Consider the following 25,724-nt stretch of genomic DNA (forward strand, 5'->3'; position numbering starts at 1 on the left):
AAATGTTGCACTGGCCATGTCTTTCTATGATTGGCTTGGTTTTGTTCTTGGAAAATAGTCTTCAAATAAATACATTAAGAGAGGTTCTGGTGGGGATAGTGGTGCGTAATGGTCCTGTCCAGCTCAGAAAATATCTTCGGTATAGTAGAGAGGTGCACACAGAATCCTCTCTGTTAAGACATCAAGTTTTTGACACTAGCACACAGTGGGATTCAATGGAAATGTCCTTCTTTGTTCCTGCCTGGCCCTGATAATCTGCCTTAGGGCTCCTTTACTTTGGTCCTGGAAATTCCTCCTGGGATCATGCAGACTGTAAAGAACATTCCTAGTAACTAGCACTATTGAAACTGCGCTTGTCTTTGTGCATTTGCATAAACACATAAAAGGGAAAGTTTAACCTTATTATTAACACTAAGTGGCAAGCCAGTCTGGTGTTCTGACCAGGCAATTTGGAGGACAGAGGACCAGGGTCAAGTGTGGGAATGAGTTCATTGAGGGCAAAGATTCACAATGTAGATGAGTCAATTTCAAGATAAAAAAAAGAAAATCTGAAACATCAAGGCCAGAGCTATGATGGAAAGGAAGAAATTAACTAAAAAAGAAGGACCAATAGTGGCAGTCAGGTAAATGAGCCAGTAGAACTTAGAGAAAATATCCACTGTGGTTATAATCTAAGAGCATGTGATTCTTATATGGATATATCTGGCTATTTTCATGGCTAGAAGGAAGTTATTAAGGCCAAATAATTAATATTAATTTATTATATAAATTATGGCATTAATATATTAAGGCCAAATTCATTTAAATATAACCCAATCCCCATCATCTACTGTGCCAATGACTCTAACCCGAAGGCATCCTGAGAAGAGGGTGTTCTTAGAATTATTTATGTGAATTGCATTGGAATAGGTTCATTGGACTTTCACTGAAGTGAATCATGGCAACTTTGGAAGGATATCACATCTTGTATGAAATATTCAACTTTCCTATTTTGAATGAATAGGCAAATGAAGGAGCAGGCTGTGGAAGTTTAGTGAATAGCAATGAAGTACAGGATAGCTTCATCTGGACCCACACAGCAGGAGTCACAAGGCTCAGACTTGATGCGCTCAATCACTTTGAAGTAGTTGATCTCTGGCAAAATGGAATGCTTATAGAGTTAAACAGGAGAGGGTTATCCTCCTGAATAGTCTTCCCTTTGACCTGTGCTGATTAGAATAATTCTTGTACCAAATTTAATCCTTCCACCGTGGATCCTCAGTTAGGCCTGATGATTCATTCAACTTACGATACTAACAACTGGAACATAGGGTGTTAGTAGGAGTCATGGCAACGGAAGCCAGGAAAAGAGCATTTTGGATAGAGAAGTACAGTGAGTTGTAAGGGTTCTTGGCAGCCACAAAATAGGTAAACTGGTTGGGATGTCAGTGGGATGTATTCTATCATATATATTTGAATTCGCTGCTCTTTCTGACCAGGAAGCTTTGGCTGGTGAGTAGTAAAAAGATAAATGTGAATTTGGAGCATCTAAATACTTAGTATTTCACTACTTGGTTGATAAATGTGGAACCCCAGAAATGAGGTAACTAGGTTATTCTCGGATATAAAAAAATGCGGTCATTGCATCACTAATGGGAGGTATGTATGACAAATGCCAGTGAGGGAATAAAATGTATCACCATCACATTGAAGTTTGATCACCACTAAGATATGTTTATGTTTATTGAAGGTGTTAGGTGAAGAATAAAATCCAGAGCAATCATATTCAGAAAATATTAGAAAATCAAAGGGCACAGAAATTTCTTGGGCTTCTTGACCCTGTCCTTGATTTCATCATATGTGTCACATGTATGTGATAGGATAGTAGAATGGATGCTCAAACGAAGCTCATGAAACTTTCCATGATAGTTTTAATATCATGAATTTTCCTCAGCCTTTTCTGGTCTTCCCATACATCAAACACCTACTGACTTATGTCTCAGGAACTCTTAAATTGCTACTGCAACTGGACATTCATTTGTGTTTTTTTTTTTTCAGGTTAAAATGAATGGCTGAACATTTCCGAAGCAGAGGTTATCCTAAGGTGAGTCTAAGCACACCACCTTCTTGTGCTCTGGCTGTTGGTAGAAGCAACCACTCTGTGATTTGGGGTGTTTACTTTTGAACCTGGAACTCAAAATGCCCTGAGCACAAGCACATACATAGGTGTACTACATTCTAGCACATGCAGTTTTTCAACCTGAGTGATCTCAACCTTATTTAGTATCTTGACATTTATTTATGGCAGAAACGACTTGTACAACAACATACATTTTCCATTCCTCCTTAGGCTACTGAATGAGGCTATATTTCTAAACTTCCTTTTCACGGAGGGGCGGCCAAATGATGTTTTAGATGAGGAATGTGAGCAGAAGTGATGTATGTCATTTTCATGTGAGGCTTGGAAGATATGCTTACATGAATTCCTCTGTGGTTTTCTGGAAACTCCTGTGACAGTATTTGAGAACACATATTGAAAATAGTGTTAAGTAGGATAGGATAGGGAATCAGACACGGGTGAGTCAGAACAGGCCATTAATCATCACCAAAACCAGGATGCCTGTGATTAAACAATAACACTTGTGGGCACAACATCAACAAGCTCTCCAGGGGAACTTCCCCTTAACCTGTTCCCCATGCAAATGAGGTATCTGGTCCGAGACTTGTCAGAAGCTCAAATATGCCCCATACAGAGATCAGTCAACACTAAACCCTGCACATAGGGGTGGGAAGAATCAGTGGGCCAGGGCAGGAAGAATCAGGTCCTCAGTCTGGTCCGCAATACGGGGATATGTTAAAGGGAAACCCAGTTGTGAAGCAGGGCCAGTCCCTACTTGCTGGGCTGCTCTCCCTCTGAGAGTGTACTTTTATGTCAATAAACTTGCCGCAACCCTTCCATTTTGGAGAACTTGATTGCAGTTTCCAAGACTCAGTGAGAAGTCTTAAAAGCGCCGGCCAGAGCTGTAACATTAATCTTCTGGGTTTTTTTTGTCTGTTTTGTTTTTTTTTTTTTTTTTAGAAAATGTCCTATAATGTGCATTTATTCCATATCATTATACAAGGTTTACATACAGTTATAACTCTTAAGAAAATGTTTTTTTCTTCACCATTGTATGTAGTGCCTAAGTCTTTCAAGCTGTTGCACTCTCTGAGCTGTAACACTTTTGCCTAAAGGAGTTTATTTACACCTTCAATGCACCCGCCATTTCAATTCTTTGCTATGTGAGGGCAAGAACCAAAAAAACAATGCAGCAGGAATGTTAATCCAGACAGTGCAGCCGTAACAATAGCAGAAAAACCATCAGCCTAAATCCCCAGAAGAAAATTTGTGGAGCAGCCATTGCCTTGCCTTCCTTCTTGCCAACTTGAAAAGACACTGGAATGTTATATAAGAAATGGGTTGCTGTTGCATTGAGCCATTGCATATTGGGTGTATTTATTACTGCAACATATGCTGCCCTAAAGTACTTTTAAGTGATGTGCTTAGTTCTTCTCATTTACATACAAATTTATCATATAAGTAGACTGTTAAATTAAATGAGAACATAGATACACAGTCACTGGCATGTAAGAAAGGGTAGTTACCCTTGAGAGGTCAAAAGGAATTCTTAATGATTCACTTGTATAGCAACTAACTGCAAAATGAAAATCTTTTAGTCACTGGCAGTGTTAGCAGGCTTCCAAATTACACTTCAAGACTCAATCCAAATGAACAATGCTCATAGAAACTTCTTTAGTACACCCAGTTGAAAGTTTTTATTCCTGCTTTCTCCAGTACAAATTCTATTTGTGGAGTTCCCATCGTGGCCCAGTGGTTAATGAATCCAACTAGGAACCATGAGGTTGCAGGTTCAATCCCTGGCCTTGCTCAGTGGTTTAAGGATCCAGCATTTCCATGAGCTGTTGTGTAGGTTGCAGGCGTGGCTCAGATCCCGAGTTGTAGTGCATGTGGCATAGGCTGGTGTCTACAGCTCCGACTGGACCCCTAGCCTGGGAATCTCCATGTGCTGCGGGTATGGCCCTGGAAAAGGAAAAAAGACCAAAAAAAAATTCTATTTGTATTTTTATTAACCTCTCTGGTAGGCAGAGCTCTAAGCTGACCTTCAATGACCTCACCTCCTTGAATTCTTATCCATGGGCAGTTGCCTTCTCCTTGAGTGTGGGCTGCATCTAGTGACTTGCTTCTAATAACAGAATACAACAAATGTGTTGTGATGTCACTTCCATGATCAGGTTACAAAAGCTTATGGCTTCCACTGTTGGCACACTTTTTTTATTCCCTTACTTGACTTTCAGAAGAAGAAAGCTGCCAGATTGGAGACCCTAATATGATTTCCTTTATTTCACTTATTTTATTAAAGTTGAATTACAATATTTCTTCAATTTCTGTTGTACGGCAAAGTGACCTAATCACACACCGTTTCCTGTGCTATACAGTAGGGCCCCATTGCCTATCCATTCCAGACATAGCAGTTTGCATCCAAAAACCCCAAAATGCCCATCCATCATCCATTCCACTCCCTCCCTTCCCTGGCCCCTGCCCCCCAAACCACAAGTCTGTTCTCCTTGGCTGTCATGTATTTATGTTTTGTAGATAGGATCATCTGTGCCATATTTTATATTCCACAAATAAGTGATATCATGTGGTATTTGTCTTTTTCTTTGTGGCTTACTTCACTTAGTATGAGAAACTCTCGTTCCATCCATGTTGCTGCAAATGGCATTCGTTTATCTTTCTTACAGCTGAGTAGTATTTCATTATTTATATATACCACATCTTTTTTTTTTTTTTTTTTTTTTTTTTTGATTTGTAGGGCCTCACCAGCAGCACGTGGAGGTTCCCAGGCTAGGGATCGAAATGGAGCTATAGCTGCCGGCCTACAGCATAGCCACAGCAACATGGGATCCGAGCCTCATCTGTGACCTACACCACAGCTCTGGGCAACATCAGATCCCGTACACACTGAGCGAGGCCAGGGATTGAACCCACATCCTCATGGATACTAGTCAAATTTGTTTCTGCTGTGCCGCAAAGGCAACTCCCTAGAATATACAACATCTTTTTAATCCATTCATCTGTCAATGGACATTTAGGTTGTTTCCATGTCTTGACTATTGTGAATAGTGCTGCAATGAACATAGGGATCCATGCATATTTTTAAATGAATGTTTTGTCAGGATACATGCCCTGGAGTGGGATTGCTGGAGCATACGGTAGTTCTATATTTAGTTTTCTGAGGTACTTCCATACTGTTTTCCATAGTGGTTGTACCAACTTACATTCCCAACAGCAGTGAAGGAGGTAGGTACCCTTTTCTTCACACCCTCTCCAGCATTTGCTATTTACTTGGTAATGATGGCCATTCTGACTGATATGAGGTGGTACCTAATTGTAGTTTTGATTTGCACTTCTCTAATAACTAGTGATATTGAGCATTTTTTCATGTGCCTGTTGGCCATCCATATGTCTTCTTTTTGTCTATTTAGGTCTTCTGCCCATTTTTCAAATGGATTGTTTGTTTTTTTGTTGTTGAGTTTTATGAGTTGTTTGTATATTTTGGAGATTAGGCCCTTGTCTGTTTCATTGTTTGCAAAGATTTTCTCCCATTCTATGGATTGTCTTTTCACTTCTTTAATGGTTTCCTTTGTGGTGCAAAAGCTTTTGAGGTTTTTTGTTTGTTTGTTTGGGGCTGCACCTATGGCATATGGAAGTTCCTAGGCAAGGAATCCAATCAGAGCTGCAGGTGCTGGCCTATGCCACAACCACAGCAATGTGGGATCCAAGCCATGTCTGCAAATTACAGCTCACAGGAACACCAGATAGTTAACCCTCTGAGGGAGGGCAGGGATTGAACCTGCATCCTTATGAATACTGGTCTGGTTCATTACCACTGAGCTACGGTGGGAATTCCCAAAAGGTTTTGAGTTTAATTAGGTACCATTGGTTTATTTATGTCTTTATAGTCACTGTTCTAGGTGGTGGATCAAACAAAATATTACTATGATTTATATCAAAGAGTGTTTAGCTTCTGTTTTCCTCTAGGAGTTTTATAGTATCTGGCCTTATATTTAGACCTTTAATCCATTTTAAGTTTATTTTCATGTATGGTGTTAGATAGTGTTCTACTTTCATTCCTTTACATGTACCTTTTGTTTTCCCAGCACCATTTATTGAAGAGACTGTCTTTCTTCCACTGTATATCTATGGTCAACCATAGGTGCTTGGGTTTATTTCTGGGCTTTCTGTCCTGTTCCATTGATCTGCATTTCTGTTTTTGTGCTAGCACCATGTTGTTTTGGTAACTGTAGTTTCGTAGTATGGTCTGAAGTCAGGGAGCTTGATTCTTCCATTTTCGTTTTTCTTTTTCAATATTGCTTTGACTATCTGGGATCTCTTGTGTTTACACATAAAATTTAAAATATTCCATTCTGGAGTTCCTGTCATGGTGCAGTGGTTAATGAATCTGACTAGGAACCATGAGGTTGCAGGTTCAATCCCTGGCCTTGCTCAGTGGGTTAAGGATCCAGCGTTGTCGTGAGCCATGGTGTAGGTCACAGACTTGGTTCGGATTCCGCGTTGCTGTGGCTCTGGTGTAGGCCAGCAACTACAGCTCTGATTAGACTCCTAGCCTGGGAACCTCCATATGCCATGGGAGTGGCCCTAGGAAAGGCAAAAAAAAAAAAAGACCAAAAAATAAAAATAAAATAAATAAAATAAAATATTCCATTCTATTTCTGTGAAGAATGTCCTTGGTAATTTTATAGGGATTGCATTGAATCTGTAGATTGCATTGAATCTGTAGATTGCCTTTATTCTTCCAAACCAAGAGCATGGTGTATCTTTCCACCTGTTTGTGCCATCTTTGATTTCTTTCATCAGCATCTTATAGTTTTCGGAGTAGAGATCTTTTGTCTCTTTAGGTAGGTTTATTCCTAGGTATTTTATTCCTTTTGATGCAATGGTAAATGGGATGGTTTATCTAATTTCTCTTTCTGATCTTTCATTATTAGTATACAAAAATGCAATTGATTTCTGTGTATTGTTAGAATATATGCCTCTTGAAGGTAAATGATGATATCTGACATATTTTCTTTATTTCTTCTGTGGTTTTGGCCAATTAATGTATAATTGGTATGCAGTGAATAACCTAAATGCTAAAATAATGCTCTATCTACAATTTTGCAAATCTACATTGACAGCTGATTTAGGCTACTACACATTTCCTTTTCTAATTAAAATACCTCATTTCTCTCAAGTTATGAAAATTATATTTTTCTTTTGCAATTAAATTTGTTTTCAAATGTGTTCAGGATCATCAACTATATAGTTTTATGATTATATACAATTTTACTAACTTTAGCATATTTTTATAGAAAAATAATTTATTCATCGAACTTTTTCTTACTTAGAGTCAACAGAAAATTAATTTAAAAAACATGATTCAGGAGTTCCTGTCATGGCTCAGTGGTTAATGAACCCAACTAGTATCCACGAGGCATGGGTTCAATCCCTGGCCTTGCTCAGTGGGTTAAGGATCCGGCGTTGCCATGAGCTGTGGTATAGGTCACAGATGCGGCTCAGATCCTGTGTTGCTGTGGCTGTGGCATAGGACAGCGGCTTCAGCTCTTATTCACCCCCTAGCCTGGGAACTTCCATATGCCATGGGTGCATCCTTAAAAAGACAAAAGACAAAAGCATGATTTAGATTTACTAACTGAACGTAATTTTTTTCCTTAGTAATGAAGCTTTATATGTGTATATATATTTTATCAAAGCACATAGAAATATTTAGGGATCTGGAAATCCAGTATTATCAATGTAAACCAAAATTGAAACCCTAAAATTACAATATATATATATACACATATATATGAAATTTACATATACATTTATGAAATTTATATATAAAACCAAAGGTAGTAAATAATAGAATGTATATATGTGCATTTATGTATATCATGTATATTTATGAATATATGTAAATTATATAGGATGAGTTAGAAAAACTAAAATCTTATTTCTAAATAATAGAGGTTCTTTTTTATATTTGCTTTGCATTTTATGCTAAACTTGATTGAAACATTTTTAAATCATTTTAGTATCCATTTTTGTCAAATTATAATCTTTTATCACTTAATAATAGAGGATAAGAAGCCTTTAAGCACATAAAAATGATGACATTTTGATGGAATTCAGTTGAGCAATAATTTTATCAAATAATATATTTCCTTTTAAAAATACTATTAAAGAAAATATCACTTACAAATTGGACCTAATAGAAAGAAAAATGTCATCTTAAATCATCTGTCCCACTTTTCAGGTAACTGTGTATAATTCTACAATTATACAATGTGTTGATATATACTTGAAATACATACAATATGTAAAGAATAAATTTATCAATACATTATGACAATTATTTTATGACAGATATTCATATTATTTCTATAGATAGAAAAAATCTGTATAAATGATATATAGGTGCTAAAGTAAGGAATATGAAAACAAAAAGCTAGAAATCATGCTACCAAATGAATAATATTCTTTATATTCATTCCCTTGGGAAAGCTCATTCATAGGAATTTTAGCCTACTCCAACACAGATGAGTGTTTGCATTGCAATGATGCTGCCACTGTTCAAAACAATTTTGGAATACCAGTTTGGCATTATGTAAGAGTCATTCAATAAGCCCTATAAGACATTAGATCCTCTTTTGTGAGGACCCACTGAGCATTGATAAGGATTGATAAGCATTGCCAGGATTAAGGTATTAACATAAAAGTGCCATAGGTTCTTAAGGCAATTTCCAAAGACAAGTTAAAAAACTGTTGTGAACAGCTGTTTAATTGTTGAAATAAAGTCTGTAGCCTTCCAAGACTGTTGCTTCAAGGAATTTGGAATTGCCTTTTTGATTGTATATATATTGGTATGTTTGCTTAAACATTCTGACAATATTTTTCTAGCACTGCTTGCTTGTGTAAGATTATATGATGGATGCATGTAGGCATGAATGTTTATTTGCTTATTTTACATATCAGTTCTATCATACCCTCTCCAATACTTGTCTGAATACTAAATTTGAATATTAATAATAGAAATCATAGCACAGAGTTAAGTATAAAACATTCAAAAATAAAATATTTAAAGTTATCCCTACCGCTAGAGAAACAGAAAGTTGTCTTTAAACAAAGTGTCATTAGAAGGCACTCAAGCAGATAGAAAATTTAATATCTATTCCATTTTAGAGAGGAGAAGACTAAGAACTAGAGGAGTTAAGTGATTTGCACAGAAAAAAATATCTTCCAGATGTAGAGGACTTCAACAGGACATGATCTCTTAGGAAAAGCAACTATGTCACTTATGTTTCTATTAGATGACGTTAAAAGGGCAAAACCAATGCTAACATTTTGGGGCTTATCAATACCAAGTTGTCCTAGAATATTGTCGTTTTTAGTGTTTTGGTATTTAGGATATTTTAATATAGTCAGCAAATAGAAGAACTAGCACAAATGAAAGAAACCAAATGCTGACTCTTCACATTTTAATAACTGCAAGTCTTATTTTTGCAAGCATTGGTCATTTTATACCTGGGCAGTCTGAGTTGACAGCCTTGTCACCATGCTTCCCTTCTCCAGTGAATCCTAAAGAAAGAAGTAGATATGCTTTCTTTCAATGAAATGCTAAGACTCTAAATTTTCTATTTCCTAATGACATTCAGTAACTCCTCTCAGAACAAATAAATATGAAGAGGTATTATTCATATAACAGGAATTCCAAACATATTTTAATTACCTTTTGGATTGCCCTCATCACACATTCTTTCCTACTCCTGTAAACCACTTTTAATTGACTGGGAACAGAACCAATAACTCAAAGCTTATTAGCAAACATAAACAAGCAATTGCACTAAATGGGAAACCACAGGATGGCATACAGTGAGGGTAATAATTGCAGTATTGGCTCATGTTCATTTGGGCCCTTGCAGCAAACTCTAACCAATAACGCATTAAATGGAGAGCTGGGTAGAAAGTGTGTTCCTCTAGAGGGATTTCCTTACCTCATTTCCTTTTCTATTTCTTCTTTTTTCTATGCTACTCTTCCAGTTTTTTTGCTTTGTTTTTTTTTACATGTGCAACCTATATTTTCCAGGCCATGTCAGCCTGAAGTACAATCAAAATACATAATTCAAATACTAAGAAAACTGTAATTGCTATACATTTTTTTTTCAGGGAGATCCTTGGAATGCCAACCCTTCACAGGTTCTATCGGTAATGCTTTCAACAAATAAGAGGTTGGATCTTAGTGACTAAAGGCACAAACCCCACAGCTAGCAGCCTGAGTTAGTCTATTTCCAATCCTTAGTAGATGTGCAAGTTCGAAACCTCTCTGTGTCTCAATCTCTATGTCTAAAATAATATAATCTTAGTAATAAAAAATAATGATGTATCATTGAAGTTCTCATTGTGACTCCAGGGTAATGAACCCAACTGGTATCCACGAGGATGTGGGTTTGATCCCTGGCCTCTGTGGGTTAAGGATCCGGTGTTGCTGTGAGCTGCATTGTAGATTGCTGATATGGCATTGTTGTGTAAGGTGGAAGCTGCAGCTCCACTTGGCCCCTAGTCTGGGAACTTCCATATGTCATGGGTGCAGCCCTAAAAAAAATAATAATAATAATCCTATATCATAGAATTATTGTGAGGGTATATTAATGAGCCTAAAGCACCTAGGATGATACTTATGACAGAATGATCAAAAAACGTTAGCAAGTGATATTGTTGACATTTTTCTGTATGGTTACACATTCCGAGAGTGTTTTAAGCCAATTCTATTAGCTTGTGCATCTCTTTCTTTATTGTGGACTATATCTCTTTTATACCTTTTATTTAATTTGGTATTTCCGTTTCTTGAACTCCCCATGCAGTATGATCTTGACTACTACATCCCATTCAGATTTCTTCCTAACATCTTCTCAACTAGGATTCAGTTAGTGAACCTCAACTTGTTTTTTCTTTCAAAGGAGTTTCTTCTTTTATGTGGGACATTGCACAGTACTTCAGGGGCACGGGTTTTTTTTTTTTACTTTTTTCTTTTTAGGGCTGCACTCAAAGCATATGAAAGTCCCCAGCCTAGGGGTCAAATTGGAGCTGCAGCTGCTGGCCTTCACCACAGCCACAGTGACACAGGATCTGAGCTCCACCGGAACCTTAACCCACTGAGCGGGGCCAGGGATTGAACCAACATCCTCATGGATTCTAGTCAAGTTCATTACCACTGAGCCACAGTGGGAACTCCAGGGACATAGTAGTTTGAGAGACCAGGTATTAAAACTGAGGCACAATTTCAATATGCTTAGTTATTGTCTCTTTCATGAGATCTCTAAGATGTTGACATAGATAGCTTATTGGGACAGGTGTCAAGTACCTGATTGCCCATTTTCAGTAAGCTGATTCTAACTGCTGCAAGGGCCTTTCAAACCAAAAAAAAAATAAGTAGAAGGTATATGTATATGCATCTCAGGTAGCTCTGAGAGATTGCTTCTGAAGAGGTAAGGGAGGAGCAAGAATATATACAAGTTTTTGCAAGAAAGACCAGGTGGTCAGAACATCAAAAGATTACTGTTAATTGAAGAAAACTCTGTGTGTGTGTGTGTGTGTGTGTGTGTGTGTGTGTGTGTGTGGTGTGTGTGTGTGTGTGTCTTTTGGCCACAAATCCATGCCACAGTTGCAGCAATGCTAGATCCTTAACAGGGTGCACCACAAGGGAACTTCCAAAAACCAGATATCTTGAGAAATTTAGTGGGATTTTTTTTTTTTTTTATGTTTGGGAAGGTGTAAAGACAGGGCTCATTGAAATCATTCCTTTGATATGAATCTCAGCTATGTGGGGCAACAATCCTGTGCTTTCTCATTTTGAGTGTCCTTAGAGTGCTCCCTGGAGGGTGGGCAGTGGCTGCAGAGGCTGACTTTGAGATGCAGCCATACTCTTTCTATCCTGAGTTCCCTTAGGGCTAACCACAGGGGCAGATGAGATGTGATGGTGTGATGGCTGCAACATATTTTATTTATTCATATGACAGGCAATATTTTTTCATTGTATAAGCAAAATCCAGATCTGCTGAAAAGTTAGTCACTTTTCGTATCTCCTATTTCTTCTAGTGAATAAATCAGAGACAATTATCAGATCATTTGTTCACTTGAAAAATAGTTAACTGTCTCCACATATATATGGCACAGTATATGTCTCAAAGTATCACACTTCCAGTTTTAGTGCCAAATTCACTCCTTATTTTGGAACTTCAATGGAGTTCCTGTTGTGGCTCAGTAGAAACGAATCTGACCAACATCCCCGAGGATGCAGGTTCAATTCCTGGCCTTGCTCGGTGGATTAAGTATCTGACATTGCCGTGAGCTGTGGTGTAGGTCATAGACAAGGCTCGGATCCCACATTGCTGTGGCTGTGGAGTAGACCAGCAGCTTCAGTTCCGATTCGACCCCTAGCCTGGGAAACTCCATATGCCTCTGGTGTGTCCGTAAAAAGACCAAAAAAAAAAAAAGAACTTCAAGATTTTATCCCAGCTGTCACCACATAGATGTTTCACTATGTGCTTCGTTTCAGTGCAGATAACAATTGGTCCTTCCTTACAGAAGTGTTGTGAGAGTTAAATATATTAAGGTATATAAAGCCTCTATTATATTGCTACCAGAACTCCTCAGAATGTTTGCAAAGTTCAAGATCTTGGAACCGAACACGGCTCTGCAGGGCTCCTGGGCACAAAAGCCTCTGTCCCCCATTTCTTGTTCTTAGGAAATGGGCCTCATTCAGCCACCATGAGTTCCAAGGGGCAGGTTCAGACAGTTGCTGATCAGGGAAGGGAGGAACAGTCAAGCAACAATAGTACAGTCTTGGGGCAGGATCTTGGTTCCCTCTCAAGGCGTACACGTAATAATATAGGCATCTTATACACCTGAGAGGAAAGTTATATTCCTTACGCTTTTAGAAATGAATACTTTAAAACAGAACAGCTCAGAGTCCTTCCTTGTCCTTCTCCCTGACTTAATTGCTCCCTAAACACAATCATCCATAAGCTAAAGATTAGGAACCCTGAGCACAATTGCTGGTGGGTTAAAAATTATTAGCACATGATGGTTTTTGAGGAACTTTCCTGATTTGTTCTAATCTCTGATCAATATGCCCTTTCTGTAAGTACTGTTATTCTAGGCAATGACCCAGAAGACCACCATACAATCATACCAAGATCTCCCAATTCCAGCTTTGATGACTAAGATTCCCCCAAAGAAAGAAGAATGCATGTTTGTCCCAATCCTGATTGCTATCCGAAAACCTGTTTTTCTCCTTTTTACTATAAAACTTCTGGAAATTCTTTCTAAGAGGGGGCACAGTCTTTAAGGTATTAGCCTGCTATGACCCTCCTTGCCTGGCAAAGCAATAAAGCTATTTTTTTTTCTCCTTTACCCAAAACAGTCTCTGTGTTTCAATTCGGCACCAGCAGACAGAGGCCCAAGTCCAGCAACAATACCTAGATAATAGTATTTATATGCAAGTTATATTTTTTTAAAAAAATTCTTTCTTTAGTTTGCTTTCACAGTGAAGCTTTGACTCTTGAAAGCTATTTTTCAATGATGTGACCATGAGTTTTTCTCCTGACCTTTATTACTGTATTTTATTATTACAGTCTCTAGCTTCTCTCTCATCCACACATACACAGGGTCATGAACACACATATAAACAGAGTTGTGTTATCGGTCTGTACTATTGTTAGTTAAGTGCAGCATTTGTAGAATTTTTTCCTGTCCTTGTCCGACACAAATTATTTTCTCTTGCTAGTAGCCTAAGGTTGCTGAAACACAAGTTTTGAAGAATCCTGCTTCAACTTCCTATATATGTGATTCCGTGGCATTACAGTTGTATTTTCTTTTAAAAAAAAAAAAAACTTTCTGGGAAACTGAAAACACTTATGAATGATAATACACCTTCCTATTAGTAAAACAAACCTTGAAATTCTCTAAAGCCTGGGGTTCTAGCAATTATTAGATCACAGTTACACTTTGTCAAGACTAAATGTCTTCCATCCTTGCTGGAAGAGAGGAAGACCCTACGATTACAATATGTTTGAATAAGAAGGTGCTAACTTTGCATTATTTTCTATTCTTCTTCCTGTCTTTGTCAGGAAACGGATCCATGCTGTGCTATTCTCTATGCTGGTTGCCACCTTTATCATGAGAATGAGACGCCAGCATCAGAATGTTTCCTGTGAGATATAATAGCATGCTTCCCTTCTCTCACCTCTCAGGATGTTGTATTTAGTTTAGTTGGAGCCTCTGAATCCCTTAGAGCGTCAACTCAATATTCACCATTCAGGCCAGGTGTCCTTTTTTATGAAGATCAGAAACTTTATATTTCTCTAATATTTTTTTCTCTAAAGGCCCTAATTCATATCTCCCAACCCAATAATAAATGGAAGTCTTATTGTGGATAAAATAAATATTATGTGTAACAAAACGGAAAGAAAAAAACCACATTGTTATATTTCCTGTTTCAAAAAAACAAGCTCAGGTAAGAAAGGTACCAGATGAATAGGCCAGGATCCTAACATAAAAACACTTTCACCTCCGTCATCTACTCATTTCCACTGGGTGCTAGGTGAGCCCAGAGAAGTGGGAATAGTCAGGATCTGATTTTGTTACCTCACAAGACTGCAGCAACTGAGATTTGGGACATAAGGTGCTTGTGTCTCAGGGCCCAAGAATGGATAGCTATAGCAGAACTTACAGGCTGGTGAGTTGGGAAGTCAACCTCATACTGAAAGTTATCTTTGGAGAGTGATTCTGTAACTCTGTGGATGCAGCTGGTCCTTTACTCTAGTTTGTATCAGGACATTAGAGCCCTTTCACAGCAGTTGTGTTAATAGCCAGTGTTAAGTTTAGTTGAGAGGGCTTCCTACCTCAGGAAGCCTGAGGATTCAGTGTTTCTCTCAAGGCTACCAGGTCATTCACTTCAAAGTCACAGCTTCCCCAAATGGGCAACCAGCCTCCCCTGAGGCACATATGGTTGGGGCTAGTTCTAGAGACTAGCTCCAGGAAAACTGCCCAGCATTTTTTTTTTTTTTTTTTTTTTTTTTGCAGAGCCACCAACAATGGTGTCCCAATGCTACTCAAAGTATAACTCTATTGCTACTTTGTTTCCCCAGGAAAATGGAGTTTGCGACCCAGATAGTTTATCATCTAAGGGACACTACTCAAGTTATTCTTCAAGAACAGGAAAGCTCATCTAAAGGTAGTTTGCTTTTTACACTTACATGGCGAGAAGAGACCATTAGATCATTTTTTGTCAGAGTAAAGAAGAGTAGCCTTACTTTTAAAACCTATTCATTTGAAATTTGTGTAAATGTCTGTGTGGCTATTGGATTAATGTCTGTACTGAAACAGCTGTAAACTCCACTCAGTGTAACTGCCTTGTCTCTTGGGTCCTCTACTGTGTCTCCAGTGCCTACCACAGATGCTGACGTAGAAATGGGCCAGTCAATGTTTGTGGAATTAGCAAGTGAATAAATCTACTCCAAGATGATATTTGCCCCTTGCTGTGTTGTCACGAATGTCAGTTTTAAAAAATCAGTGCATAAAAGAATGATGAGAGAATTTTGGTAAAGAAGTAGAATAGACCTCTCAGGAGATTCTGTACTGTCTTGATACACATAAACCAGATTCTTCATAGTAGTAGTAGTGGTAGTAGCAGTGTGTTTTTCTATGGCATAATTTAGTGGATTTGGCTTCCTAGCTTTTGTTCAGTTCTATGGAGTTTACCATGATGAAACAGCTCTGTTTAATGACTGGTAAAATTTCAGGGATCAAGTTGTTACATTCCTTAGATTAGACCCAGGAGCCACTCATAGCTGGATAGGAAGATATAACTACACATTACTAAGTTAGAGCATAGGAATGACTACAACTTCCCAATAGTCGCATCTAAAGTGGAGTCGAAATGATTGTGACAAGAAGTTACTAATCATTTTTATAAGGTTTGTCCTCAAACATTTGGGAATACATCTAAACATCCCTAATTTGACTTCATGAGCAGCAATAGGCTTCTAAACCTAGGTGTTGGAATATCTAGGAGGAGAGCCATTCGTATGCTATGGAATTTTTCATTTGGGGGATTGTAATAAGCAAAGATCCCAAGAACTCTATCTTGCCTCAGTGAGTTGTTGACAGCAAACGTGGTTATATTTAAATGCTTTAACGTATATAATGTGCTACATGAATAAACAAAAATTAATTTATCTAGACAGTTCTTGAATATATATATATTTTTAAGCTATACATTATACTCTGGAGGGCAAGGGTAATTTATCTGATCTGTTGCCTTTCCTTTTGCCTGAGGGCATCTAAGGATTTGACCCTCGATTTAATTCTCCTTAAAACACAAACACAGGGAATATGTGTATGCAAGATGCAAGATAAATAAGAGCCCTGCTAAGGTTGGTATATAAAGAATTACACACTTATACTTGGTGACTCTTGACTGTTTATTGACTAACCTGCCATTAATTAGTAATCCATTGCATTGAAGATGAAATTAGTTCTATATCTCTGAGAGGATTATCAGTCCAGTGAGATAGAACAGCTGGTGAGACCCTAAAGCTGATGGCTTCCATGAGCCAAGTTGGTCCATATCCATTACACCTCATCCCCTGTAATCATGTACATCCCAACTTGGAGAAACTGGGGCACTGGCCCTCTGTTGTTGGGAGTCCTAAGCCTCTGCTTTGTGTCTCCTGTGCATACCAGATTGTCTAGCCTGTGTGTTTTCTTAGAAGCTGTGCAAAGACCATTCGCTGAGTGAAGCCTATTATGTCTCATGAGTTTAATGGGCAATTCAAGCCCAAGACCACTGTTGTTGGTCAAGCAAAGTGAGTATGGTCCTCTGAAAAGATCTAAAATATGTTTATTGAAAACTTTCCATTTGGGAGTTCCTGTGGTTAATGAATCTGACTAGGAACCATGAGGTTGTGGGTTCAATCCCTGGCCTCGTGCAGTGGGTTAAGGATCCAGCATTGCCTTGAGCTGTGGTGTAGGTCGCAATGCGGCTAGGATCCCTCGTTGCTGTGGCTCTGGTGTAGGCCAGCAGCTGCAGCTCCGATTCGACCCCTAGCCTGGCAACCTCCATATGCCATGGGTGTGGCCCTAGAAAAGGCAAAAAGACGAAAACAAAACAGAACAAAGCAAGAACTTTCCATTTGAAGATTCTCCTGAACTTCTAATATTCTAGGATTTGATGAAGAATATAGCATTCATATATTAGTTTTCCAGGGCTGATGTAACAAGCTGGGTCACTTAAAACAACAAGCATTTATCGTCTACCTGTTCTGGAGGCCAGAATCCAAAATCAAGCCAATGGTAGGGCCATACAATGCCTTACAGATCTAGAGAGGCATCCTCCCTTGCTTTTTTCTATCTCCTGTTGGTTATGGGAAACCATTCTTTGGCTTCTAGATGCATCCCTCCAATCTCTTTCTCCTTTTTCACAGGACATTTCCCCATGTGTGTATTGTCTGTGTTAAAATCCCTCTTTTATAAGGACACACATCATTGCATTGTGGCAGAAACTTGGCCTCTGCCCACCAATGCTCAATAGAAACTTGGATACAGAATTTTGGGTGAAGTAGAAAAAAATATAGCTTTTCTTGCTTTGCCAGGCAAAGGAGGCCACAGCAGGCTAATTCTTTAAAGACTGTGCCCTCTCTTGGGGAGAAAACAGCAGGGAGTTCTATAGTCTAAAAGAAGAAAAACAGGGTTTCAGATAAGAATCAGGGTTGAGGTAGAAATGAACTCTACTGTCTTTTAGGGAATCTTAGTCTTAGAAGCTGGTGTCCAGAGGTCTCAGTGTGATCCTGGTGGTGGTCTTCTGGCTTATGGGATCTTAACTTTGGCATCTTAACTTTAACTAGAATAACAAAACTTGCAAAAAGGGCATATTGATCAGAGATTAGAACAAAGTAGGGAAATTCCTGAAAACCATCATGTGCTAATAATCTTCAGCCCACAGGCAGTTGTGCTCAGAGTGCCTCCTCTTTAGCTTACGGGTGATTGTGTTTAGGGTGCAAACGAGGGAGAAGCAAAAGGAAGGGCTCCAAGCTGTTCAATTTTAAAGCATTCATTTCTAAATGAAGCATAAGGAAGATAACTTTTCTCTTAGGTAGGTGTACAAGATGCCTACATCATTATGTATATCCATTGAGGGGGAACTAGGATCCTGCCCCAAGGCTGAACCATTATTTCTAGACTGTTCCTCCCTTGCCTCCCTTCTCAATTAGCAACTGTCTGAACCTGCCCTGTGGAAATCAGGGAAGGTTATGTATGAAGACTGATTGTTGTGCCCAGGAACCTCAGAGGTCCCTGCTAGGTTTCAGGATTGGGATAAGCCTAATCTTCATTTGATTTCTTCTTAACTTGATTATATCTACAAAGACTATCTCTAAATATGTTTACATTCACAGGTCCCAAGGGTTAGGACTTGAGCACATCTTTTTAGAGGTACACAATTCAACCCATAATAATTCACCATGTAATGGATTTCCTTCACAACCCCTTTAACATTGCTCTTGTCCTTGATTGCTTGAAGCATTTATTCATCAAAAAATATTTATTGAGTTGAGTACTTGTCTAACAAGTAGCAAATAAAACAGACATGTGTCCTTACTTCATGGAGTCTGGATTCTAATGAAGGTAGACAAAAATTATGCAACTAATTAAACACGGCATTTGTCAGATCGTGATAAGTATTAGAGAATATAATACAGCAAAGCTTAAAGGCCAAGGCCTGCCAGATAGAGCTTGCTATTTTATATGGAATGATTGGAGAAAGCCCTGCCAATAGGACACTCTCTGAATGAGGTAGCAATTCGTGAGAGTTGTGAGCAGAGGAATGACAAGATTTGATTTATGTTTTAAAAGGATCACAGGGTTTTTGTGAGAATAGACTGCAGGAAGGATTGCGATTATATTTAGTAGAGGATAGCAAGTACTCTACCCTGCCCAAGGATGGAAAGAGCAGGCGGGATGTCAGGGGAATTGAACATCTAACAGCTGATACTGGTTTGACCACACCAGTAACGGAGGTGATAAAAAGTGGTGGGATTCTGATTATGTTCAAAGGATTGAGCCAAAAGCATTTCCTGATGGAGAAAGTGGCTATAAATTTTTTGAGCTGATCAACTCAAAGTACGGAGTTGCCATTTACTAGGATGACAAGACTGTAGGAGCCAACTGTGTGTGTAGGTGTGTGTGTATGTGTGTATGGTGGGGGGGAGAGAAGGTATGTAGATTTTCAATTTTTGACATGCTAGTTTTAAGATAACTATTAGAAAATCAAGTGGAGATGTTAGATAAGGAGTTGGATACATATATGTGTGTGTGTGTGTGTGTGTGTGTGTATTACTAGGCTTCAAGAGAAAGGTGAGAGCCCAAAGTATACATTTTTAAGTCATAGTAAAATTAAATTGTATTTAAAACCATAAAACTAGATAACAACCCCTTCCCTGATAGATCAGTTCACAGTGTTTGCAAAAGTTACGTCTGGTATGATTATCACAATATCCACAGCATTTCTTTCTTTTAACCCTGAGATACTGTTTTCTTAATAAATAAGCCTTTATGCTCTGGAGGTATTTACTAGAGCTGATGGCAGGAGGAGGTATATTTTATAGGAGGTATTAAAATAGACCAGCCAGTTGACTTTGGATAGGGTGCTTATCTCCAGTTAAGCAATGACATGAGCTAGCTGACTTCTTGCGCCCTAACCCACCTTTGTTATTCTACTCCCTAACTTTCTTCTAATTTGAATTTTCCTCTGCTGTATTGTTGGGATATTTGCCAATAAAAAGTAGGATGTCAGGTTTCTTTCCCATCTTTATTAGATGATCATTTTCAGACAGAGATACGATGTTAAAAGGTATTACTCTTTGTTCCATACTAATGTTTTCAGTATAATTCAAAAAATAGGCTTCGTATTATTCATTTGCAGTGCTTCCCTGCCTTATTCTCAATGCTGAAATCTTTTTCACTAAATACACGTGAATGGTATTTATGATTTTCTTCATCAAGGCCAAATTCTCAGTGACCTTATCCATGAACTCTATCTTGATAAATAATGTTAAGTGCTAACCCAGTTCCCATACGCCAGTGGGTTTTCTGGTAGTCACAATTATTTTTGAATACTATATTTACTATCATTTTCTTTAATAGAAATCATTGAAGGGGATATCTTCGATTTTAAATTTGCATAAAGAAAGTAGACATACCCTTGATAGTAATTGCACTCTGAAAAAGAATCAAAAATCTAAGAAACTATGCAGTGTTGATCATCTCTAATGTATCTGTCTTTAAATTTTACTTTTTGCCTTCAGCTATGCTTAATAAAATACATAAAGCAAAAAAAGTCTAGCTTACTTTAAAAAACATTCAGTTTTCATGTTTCAATACTTATATCCTTTTTTCAGTAAATCATATAGTTGCAAATATGAATCTAGAAATGTTAAGAAATGTGATCATCTGGTTCTGAACTATGTTGATATTTAGGATAACATCGCCATCAAATTTATATTCAAATAGGAAAATCTCATCACATTAAAGTATTATTTACATATTCATATACTCATTCCTTAAGGCAAAGACTCCAGCCTCACTTTACAGATGATCTAGCAATAAAGCATAAAAACAAACACAAGGAAAGGAATTGAAGCAACACACAGCAACTAATAACAAATATAATTTCTCCGTACTTCTCAAAAACTCCTATGTATTGTGTCTTCAAAAATGTTCTTGGAACCTAAGAAAAGCACAATTATGAAATAATTAAATAATGATAAAATAAAATAGCAGTAAAATAATGGTAAAATAATCACATTTTTAAACCTCAAAAGGTTTTAAACATTAAAGAATTCTAAATGTCCTTGTCTTCTAGGTATTGCATTTGATAATCACCAAAATGCTATCAAGATGTTGTCAGAAAAATGACATTACTATGGCTACATTAAAGATTTTTCATCCTTGCTCTATTAAGTGTCATGTTCCCCATTATTTCACTATTATTAATTGTGTCTCTTGTTAGTCATTGAAATAAAAGGCACACTTCAAAAAAAGTCCTTCTTTAAGAGAGTAAGATGAAAAACATGGAAGAAATGTAAAGAAAAAGAAGAAGATAGTAAGTGATACTAATAACTGGAAATAGGAAGAAAAAAAGAATGGAAAGGCTATTAAAAAAAATCTTGAAATTGAGATTGAGGTCCCCTTTCTCTCACAGTAATGTATGCTACCAAAATCCTTATAATTTCATTTCCTTAAGGCCTTAATCCTAGTCTTCATAGGGAAAACTTTTTCTAGATATCTATTTTGCTTTTATCTCTCTTTTGAAGGATCTGATGGCTTTTTATGCTTATGGATCTGTGCTGAACTTAGCCATGTTTTGTAATAGGAGGAGGAATGCCAAACTTGTAAAGGATGTCTTCCATTTCTAAGACATCTTTGTTTTCGTGACCTTCAAAACATTTCCAGGGAGTTGTTTTTACATCACAAGATAAGACTTTTAAATAGCACATTTTATTTGCGTTCATCAGTGCTGCTTGCTGCTGTTTGTTGAGATGCAGTAGGTCTTATTCCCACTAACTACTCTTGGTACCTGGTGTCCTGGTCCTTGAAATTATCTCTGACTTAGGGTCCTTATGAATCTATTAGCCTATATTTGTTTTTTTCTGAAATTACTTTAACTTTTTACAGTAAAATTAACATGTGGTCTATTCTAAAAGTCAAATTGTGCTAATAAAAGACTTATGACATTTATGGCAAATAGCATACCCACCCACCCTACCCGACTTCTGCTGGTCCTGCTTCAAAGAGACAATCCCTTTCTTCTTTTTGGCCTACCTAGTATTTAACTTATATTAATATCTCTTATGTGGGAAGACTGCTGTTTCAGAACAATCATGTAGAAGCATCAGACACTGATGAATACTAAAGTCACTGGATGAAACTTTAAAGAGAAAGTTCCAAACCATCTCTCCTCAAATACATGTTAATTACTGTGGTGATTTTAGCAAATGTCCATAAGTTATTTGATAGTTCTCTCTGAAGGAGGTGGACCTTCATTCTACTCCCATTGAGTATAAGCTGAATTTAGTGATTCACTGCTAATAAATAGAACATGAAAAGGGAAAAGCTAATAACTTTATAGTGCAGAAATCTGGCATATACCACCTTAACTAAGTAATTGAAGTTAACATCACCAGTAGTAAATTATGCTGACATCATATCCTCCCTATTATGGTGTTTTGGGAAGGTTTGGGGACTAAAGGGAATGTGAAAGAAATAGATGTATAGTCGAATTTAAAAGATCCTATAATTTCCATGAAGACTGTATGCACAGACTTGTTTAAAGATTGAGAAGCACAGACAGTGTTTTATCAAAAGTCAGATTTAAGATATAGGCATTCAGGTATCAAAGAAGGTAGGAACGCAAATAATAAACAAAACCTTTTTCTTAGTTTACTCAACCTTCACTGAAACTCTTTTGGTTCTATTACTCATAGTAACTTGTTTAGGAAATTTCAGTGGATTTTGTACATGCAATGCAGTTTTAAGATTGAATGTTAATATATGCATATGAATGTTAATATAGCTGGAAGTAGTGGTTGATTTTTTTTTTTTTTGAGTTGAGTGAAAACAATTGATTCAAAATCATACATAAAAGTCAACTCTAAAGGCCTTCAGTAACAAAAATTAAGTTCAGACATTGGACACATGACTTGGTTTACTTTACAAAAGTTCTGCCTTGGTATTTACATTGTAGGAGCTTGAGTTTCCTCTGCTAGAAGAGGAGGCCTTGCTCTAAACTGAGCAAGGTGCCCACTTGATAAAAACAAGGCAGTTACTCACAGGTCTAAATACTTCCGTCAGTGGCCTGGGTGCCATGCTGATTGTGAAAGACCAGAGAGTCTACTCTTTCTTACACCTCTGAAGACTCTTTGTGTATTATTTATTCTAGTTAGTTTATGGATTAAAGCGCCCTTTCCATGTGTGTTACTTTGAAATTATGAGAGTAGCATAACACCCTGGATTTTACCTCCTTTCATTTTCAAACTTGTTTTGCTGGTTTAGAAACTAAGGAGGGCTGACCAAAGAGTTGATGGTGATGGTAGCTGTGCAATCTGAAAAGGTCCACGGAACACTGCCCACTCCAAGGGGAGATCAAGCTCTTACAGATCTTAGGTAAACTGAAGAAAAACAAAAGTTGTAAGCAGGGAAAGACAAATGAAGGAGAGACATGTCAGAGATTTATTTAAAGTTTTTTTTTTTGTTTTTTTTTTTTAATCCTGTGTGTAAGTGCTTGCTTACTAGAGCATTTTATGTCCACCCCCATAGCAATATGCATTATGACCTCTACGTTGCTCTCCCATTTGCTTAGGTAAAAATAATCACACATCGTGATAGATGAGGAAGAATGTGATGGAAGATCATCAGATATTAATCATTTAATTTATTTTAATGTAGGTAAATGGAAATTAGTTGTTTTTATTATTTTTTATTTCTTTTTATGGCCACATCTGTGGCATATGGAAGTTCTCAGACTAGGGGTCAAGTTGGAATTGCAGCTGCCACCCTATGCCACCGGCACAGCAACAGGCAACACCTGATCCAAGCCACATCTTCAACCTATGCCTCAGCTTGTGGCAATGCTGGATCCTTAACCCACTGAGCAGGCCTGGGATCAAACCCCCATCTTCAGGGACACTATGGTTCCTAACCCACAGAGCCACAATAGGAACTCCAGAAATTACTTTTTGAATGTGTTGCTAGAATCCCTGTCCCCCAAATTGACCCTTGTTGGATGATAAGGTATCCTGAGCAGGCCAGCCCTTCATGGGTAAGGCAGTCATTTTTTTTTTTTCTTTCTAAAAATGAAGTCTTTTAATTTTATTAGAGGAGAAGAATTTTTGTATTCAACCAGGATGAGTTCAGTTTAAAAACGAATGTTTGGTAATTAATCCATCCACAATTTCCTCATTTGCCCTAAAATCTATTCTATTAGGTACTGAAAAGTTAGCTTTTGTCCTTCAGGCATCAGCTCTTTTTAACCTGTCTCTTGGCTTTCGAGAAAGCACTGTAAATGGAAGAGGGAGTTTCCTCATTTAATTTGATACATCAGGTCATCATCAAAATATTTATTTCCTGATCTTCCCACACAGAAGGTGACTGCAGGTTAATAAGAACGCAAGTGGAACATAATTAAGAATGAAAATATATACAATAAAACGCAAAACAAATCAGAATAAATAAAGTTTAGTGTGACTGTTAGTTAAGTCATCTTGATATTCACTCGAATCATTAAGTGTTGTAGTTTTTTTCTCTTTTGAAGGACAGAAGAAGCCTGATACAGACAGTGAAACTGTTCCTTACTGACACATCTAGGAAATAATTTCAAGAACAAAATGATGAAAAAAGTAATTTTTTCAAAAGTTTAATGGCCTTAATTTATGGGCAGTGCCATTGGCAGATAATACTTTGCTGCAATTTTCATCATCTTTCTCTTTTTACTCTTTTTAATTTATTTCCTAGGCGTCTTCCTTTTTCTTTTTTTTTTAACTTAGGACTAGGTTGTCTACAAGTTCAAGGAATCAAATACAACAATGACCAAAATAGAAATATAGTTCTTTTTTTGCAGGAAGAAAGCCTAGAGATAGATAATCCAGAGTATGTGGGCAGCTTCATGAAATATGCAGGGATCCAGACTCTAGTGTGCTTTTACCATCATCTTCAGCTGATATCGTCTGCTTTCTAGGTCTCAGTTTGGCTGCTTAAGTTCCAGCCTTCCAAATCGTGTGGCATTCTTGCCAGCAGGAAAGAGGAAGGCAGGCAGCTGGAAAAAGGCATGACTCCTCCTTTAAGAAAAATTCTGGAAATCAGAAACAATATTTCCAGTGAGTTCTGTGGGTCAAAATGTATTTCATTTCTAATCATAAGAGGGGGCTGGGCAGTTCCATCTTCTAGCTGGGGTCCAGCTAAAAACTAGGCATTGCTATTATCAAGAAGGGAAAGAGAGCAAATATTGAGGGACAGTGTATGTTCTCTGGCATACTGAGTTACTAGTGTGATGGAGAGGATATTATGAGGTAAAAAAAAATTATGTAGAGTTTATAACTTTTGTAGGAAAAAGTTCTGGTGACTATCTGTAAATCGTATCTATGAGGGCAAGGTATACAAAATTTATATGAGTAGGCAGCAGTACTGATTTTATCTAAAAATTTGAAATTGAATCAATATCTATACATGCTCAGATAAGCTAAAAATTCCATAACTCTGACAAAAGTAGATTAAAAACATATCGACTCCCTTAATTTTTTTTGCAAATCTATCATCTCCTGAAACAGTTCCCCAGCAGTTTGGATGCTGAACATCTTGAAAAATAATTAAATGTTAGATTAAATTCAGATGAAAGGTGTATCTCACCTGAGAACACAATAATGCTAGTTTGATACTCTTCTTGGAAGGAAACAATAAAGAAATGTCACCCATAAAAGATTGTGTCTTTTTGTTTCTCCTGTGAAGTTTCTTGGACATCAAACAAGCTTTTCTGAGCATCCTGAAAAATTGAGTGTAGATTAATAAAAAC

The 25,724-nt window shown here is 37.5% G+C and overlaps 1 long non-coding RNA gene across 2 annotated transcripts in view; it reads left to right on the forward strand.

Moving 5' to 3' along the window:
• Positions 1-17,008, forward strand: part of LOC110257532 — a 60,072-nt gene extending 43,064 nt beyond the window's left edge. For both annotated transcript variants that reach the window (XR_002340284.1, XR_002340285.1), the window contains exons 2-3: positions 2,038-2,083; positions 15,253-17,008. This is a non-coding gene — a long non-coding RNA (uncharacterized LOC110257532). The remainder of the gene's footprint in view (positions 1-2,037; positions 2,084-15,252) is intronic.

This window comes from Sus scrofa, chromosome 18 (assembly GCF_000003025.6).
Source record: "Sus scrofa isolate TJ Tabasco breed Duroc chromosome 18, Sscrofa11.1, whole genome shotgun sequence".
Lineage (NCBI taxonomy): Eukaryota > Metazoa > Chordata > Mammalia > Artiodactyla > Suidae > Sus > Sus scrofa.